Raw genomic sequence first — 5,925 nt, 5'->3', positions numbered from 1 at the left:
AAATACCTTTGTGAAATAAATATCTTATAAACTCTTATTGACTTCTTTTGCTCTTTGTACTGAAAGATCGTGTAAAGACTCCCATGTGATTTTTAGCCGCGGCATAGTAACTCATAGAATGGCTCAGAGTTTTTTTTTCAAGTACAAACTTTTATCCCCACAGCTCCGTCATCTCTTGACCGATTTGAGATCTAATTACAGTCTTGGACTCAGGAGTTCAAACCCTTTCGATTGATGTATTTGATAACGCCCAGAATCACATAGATTAATTTACGCAAATCCTGCTTTAAAGAATTTCAATTTGAGGATTGGCTGGTAGAGATCCTGGTAGTAATAAAATCGAATCGGATATACGCGCGCCTTAAGCTTGGTATTGTTGGTGCACAAAAATATAGTTAATGATAAGGAAAAAAAGATCTCCCAGATTAATTTACTCTAATCCTGCCTAAAAGAATTTCAAGTGCCGCGGCTATTGAGGATTCTCTCTGGTTTCTTCTGGATGAAGTTATTTGTAACATCAAATAATTTTTTTGTACTGTGAACAGAATCCTCCTGTAACATTAAATCCTTTTTTATTCATAGATTAATGGAATTATCTTGTAAATTCTCTCAGACTTCCTTTGCTATTTTTATGCAGGAAAATCATGTAAAATCCCTTAAGTTATTTCTAGTCCTTCAAGGCTGAAATCTACCGTAAAATCCGACCCCTTTTGTACCTTTAATGAATAGAATTCTCTTGAACCGTCTCACTAGCTTCCTTCTCGTTTTATGCACAGAAATATCGTGTAATATCCCCCATGTTATTTTTCCATCCCCTAGTTCTCTTGTAAAATACAACACTTTTTTTTTCTACTCTTGAAGGCAGAATTCATTTGTAAAATCTGTAGACTTTTTCCATCCTTGGGATTTTTCTCAAAAATAATCTTTAGACGGTTGCTAATTTAGTGGACAAAGCAGTTTTGTGAAAACTGGCTGTACCACTTCTTCCTCACGTAGATGTAGCAAGTCCCATTGATGAATTTGTGAAACATTTCTAAACCTCTCTTTATAATGACATATTTTGTATATTACAAGATGTTTTAATTTACATATATAGACATAATAATAATTGTCGGCATTTTATTGTTTTGCATTTAATATCTTTTTTTTTTTAACTCCAAGTGGCCCATCGATAAGTATGAGGACTTTGTGGTGGACATAACACAGATAGCCCATTGTAAAGCTTTGTAATTTAAATAAATGTTTTTGTCTTTGAAAGTTTAAATTGTTATAAAAACGTTATCAATCAGGTATAAGTCATTAGGCCGTGGATTTTATTCGTGTCACGTGGTCACAATTTTGCTCACAAAAACAAAGGACGCCACTTATCTTAAGATGCATCTTGCTTCCTCATTGAAATTTATATATTGAGGCGTGTTTTACGTGCACGTATAGCATAATGAGTTACGAACTGTAGTTTTCTTGTGATATAAGCATCCTAACTGTTTTATTTCAACCGTATACTTGCTTATTAAATTAGTATATGACTTATATTTAATTATATTTCTATCATATAATTATACCAGTTACGTTGCACGTTTTGTTACATTTAATAACCGCGTCAATTTCTTAGGCCACACTTGATAACTCATGCATTTACTTAACACCAGTTTACAAAACACACTATTCGCGTCGTGGTGCATAAGGTTCCTCATAATTTCTCACCCAATGTAGTTTTAGATGTACGTTGTGACCAGTGTACTGTATCCGAATGCTGTCGTAAAGGGTGACTCCTTTATATGTTAATTTTTCAACATGACTATTATTCTTTCTTGTGAACAATTGAAGACGAAATTTAGTTTCATCTACTGCAATATGTGACACTTGTCACTTTGAAATCTTTTATCAGGTTTTGCATGTACTAAGTTCTTGTGTTCCTACAAAAAGAAGCAAAGACACTTTTATTAGGTTCATTAAATAGTTAAAGCTTATATGAAAACATTATATACAGTTTTACATTGTTTACATAATTACTGAAAAATTAGCACTTCAGAAAACTGCAAAACCAGGTGTAACTTGAATTTTCAAAGTTTTATTTGCTTGTTTGTTAAGCGCAAACCTATGCAATGGGCTATCTGTGCTGTTCCCATCCGGTTTTCGGCGTTATAAGCCCTAGTCTTGTCTTACCATTAAACCACTGAGTGTGCTGTTCCAGGTTTTAATGTGCTATGTATAACATGTCTTTTAAAGCTTATATTTGTCAAGGCAGTGCTTTATTTACGTATTATGAGCTTATTAACGCATTACTCAAATTAACATTTGATCATTTTTGGATTACAAAGAATTTTAACAATATTATGGAGAACGTTTAATTAGTACATTGGTTAGAAGAATTAAAAACGGTAAACATAATGATGGGTTAATATACGATGACAAATACCAGAGGATACAACTTTGAACTCTCGGAAATTCTCAGAACCTAAATATTCACTCCATTAGCAAAACTGAAAGAATCCCGCGTACATTTCGTATTTCGTAAAAGTTTTGCTTTTTCGATATTTCTAAGGCGAGAGCATTTGAAGTAGGTACTTCAGATGCCTTGATCGAAGATAACATGTTTTTGTGTCTGTCACTGTATTCTTAATTAACAGGAATATATTAGAAATTAAGAAAACTATTTATCGTGATCTATATAATATTGAGACTTTTTATTTTCGTGTGTATGAAGCTTGCAAGTGTGTAAGGCAGATATTCATGATCTAAACGTAACAAATAAGATATTTAGGAACTTAATTCTTTATGTGTTAGTACGTAAGTACGGTTGAACTTCGAGTACAGAAAAGTTTTAGTAACATTAAAGACCAAAATGATTGGGTAGTTTTCTGTTGATTGATTGAATTCTTGTAAGTCCGGAGTAAGAAAGATTAGTTGATGCGAAAAGATTGCCTAATTTAAGTATTTTTAAACCAAAAAATCCTTAATATAGTTTTCGTCGCTCCTGGGATAAACACTTGTCGGGTCAGGGACATTTCCTTTTCAAAATGTAGCGTGTAGAATTAATTAATGAAATTAAAATATGGGCGTTGCCTATATACCGTTCTGGCCTTCATAATATCTTTCTGATCAAAGTATTTAAATATTCACGCGTGGTTAATTCTTTTTAAACTCTAGAACCTTCTGGTAATACAGAATATAAAATTACCTTGCTTAATTCTCGGAATTCGGAACCAAAGTTATGTCAAATCATCTTCTTCATCTGCGCTGAGTTTAATTTTTTTTTTAATTTTTCGTTAGTTGAAGCGTTTAGTCACTGTTATTAATAGTGTTTCTAACCGAAGCCACTAGAACGCCCCGTTTAGGGTCTGTCTGATTAAACACGTAGATACTGAAAAAAGAGAATTGCATTATCATGGTTTATTAATACTTGAAATATTAATATTTGCACGTTATACCGTGGGTAATTGATGATAAACAAAAATTCACTTTGAAATTCTTCATAATTATATACTTTTTTATTATTTTTCCTTCAGTAATATTTAACCAAGTATTCAGTAGTGTTTAGAAGACATTTTAGATGTATAGCAATTTATCTGAAAAGTCTTCAGGCACTTGTTTCGAAACAAGACTTAGATCTGTTGGAGTAGACCTTCAGTAGCAGGGCTGGTCATGGCCTTAGTGCTTAGTTAATCCCTCTATTCGGTGAAGAGTAGCCGCAACTCAGCAGCAGTGAGATGCTGTTGACTGGTTGTCCTCCCGCTGGTCAATAGCTCTAAACTAGGGTTGGCTATGTTTGAACTTTAAGGGTTTTCGATTTCGTCGTTTAGCCTATATGTTGCTTAAAGCGGAGGTTTCCAAACTGGATGCCATAGATCCTAGGAAGGCGCATAAAAGTGTCAGGTGAGCAAAATCAAATGTACAATAAAATTAAGGTACTCAATATCTATAGATTCAATGGGTGTGGGCTTCAATCAAGATGCGGAATGTTCTGGGGCCTTGTGGTGAGACCGTTTGGAAGCCCATGTACTGTTCAGGTTGAATATATCAATATCTGTAATAGCACTCTACCACTCCTCCCTCTCCCGCTTCCTCGCACACATTTGCATCCATTAGTCAGATTTTTTTTTAATTCTAGTGTATTATCAAATTCACTAAATGGCTGTGTATTATAGGTCACAGTATTAATCTATCATTTGGTTTATTGTTTTTAATACATTTTGTTAACAATAAACTACTGCTTCACAATTTTAACCTCTCCATAAAACACTACTTTACTCACTAATGCAGTTTTATTTCGAAACATAGCTTACAGATTATATATATATAATTTTCAAACAAAAGTAGGGCTTCCGGCTGAAAGCTTTAAAAAAAAGAACGTTTTAAAAGGAAATAAATTTGAAAGACAATTGCTGAAGTGCTATTGCATGATTTACGATTGTTGTAATTTTTCTTACAGAATTACAAAATAAGGTATAATTAAGTTCAAAATATGATTTACAAAATCGTAACATCACGGAGACATGCACAAGAATGACATTGCAGAAGGGTAGTATCACTTCTTAGGATGTACAAAATAACAATGCAATAGGCTACCATCCTGAGTGACGATTATATATGTATTTTTTTTTCTATAGAAGTGATATGTCTATTTAGTTTTATACAATTTTCTATCTTTTATGTAGTTTCTTAGTTTTCTTCATATCCGTGTATATTATTTAATGACTGTTGTTGATTATTGAAACATTTGAGTGGTATATCAGTCTTTCTGTCTTCACTTATTTTACTACAAGAAAATTATTTCAATTATTTCAAAAATTTAATCGTATTTATTACGATTAGTATTTGTTCCTACTGCTTAAAAACGTTTTGGTTCCTAAGTGTAAAAAAAACTGAACCGAATGACAATCGTTCTCGAGGACTTCCGTGTTAGAAGACATGCAGGAACTCCATCCATTGAAGTGTAAGATATATTATTTTATTTCCTCCCATTATGGCCATAACATGTTACTTACCTCTATACTTCGGTTGCAATTTTATGTTAAGTAGATATAGTAAGTCTCTTGATTTTCATTTTATCCGTGTGTTATTCATGGAAGATTGAGTGCGTCTTATTTTTTCCACTACATTCTGTGGTTTTCCTGTCTGGCTTGCAATGTTATCGTTGTCTGGTCGGTGTCACAAAGTATAGTGTTTATGTGTGTGTGTGCCGTTCAATGTCTTGTTCAACAGATGCACACAAGATGACGTATACCGCACTATTACATTCTTGGAGTTCTTGACTCGACTTTATTTGAACCAGACGAGACATTATACTTGGTGTCGTGATTTGTAAGTCTTGGCTTGGTTTTAAATTATTATCACGTTCATTGAATGTGTCTTTCTTAAGTTCGGTGAATTGATCTTGTATTCATAAATAGCAAGCAACAATTAGTAAGTACAAGCTAAATGATTAACTGTTATTGTTCATCTTTAATCATCAGTTAGCAGAATACTTTATCATTGTCATCAAATCTTAAATTTATAAACATAGTTATATGTAAGTAGAGATGCTACTCTTACGTGCAGTTTTGTACTATTGATCATCCCTTAGATATACAGTTGTAATGCTTTTTTGTGGAGTAAATTAGTATGGTTTAGTATCAGCATCAAAAAGTTATTTAATTTGTGACATTTTCATTCATAAACATTTTTCATAGTTATTTAAAATGATAAGAATTAGTAATAATTATTCCTCGGTTTACTCCAACATTTTGTTAAACGTCTAAAATAAATATTGGAAAGCTGACTTAAAGAGGCAAATGTTTTCCATTTAGTGACAAAGTTTATTTCGTGGTTTAGTTATTTAATCGCAAAATTACCTAGAACAGATGTACTATTCTAGGGACCCCAGTGGCACAGCGGTATGTCTGCGGACTTACAACGCTAGAAACCGGGTTTCGATACCCGTGA

At 33.0% G+C, this 5,925-nt stretch overlaps 1 protein-coding gene across 4 annotated transcripts in view; it reads left to right on the top strand.

The window, feature by feature from the left end:
• The window catches only part of LOC106458385, a 185,849-nt gene that overhangs the window by 83,804 nt on the left and 96,120 nt on the right, over positions 1 to 5,925 (top strand). The window lies entirely within an intron of this gene.

This window comes from Limulus polyphemus, unplaced genomic scaffold (genome assembly GCF_000517525.1).
Source record: "Limulus polyphemus unplaced genomic scaffold, Limulus_polyphemus-2.1.2 Scaffold454, whole genome shotgun sequence".
Classification (NCBI taxonomy): domain Eukaryota; kingdom Metazoa; phylum Arthropoda; class Merostomata; order Xiphosura; family Limulidae; genus Limulus; species Limulus polyphemus.
The sequence above is the reverse complement of the archived record's forward strand: the minus strand, read 5'-3'. Positions and strand labels throughout refer to the sequence as shown.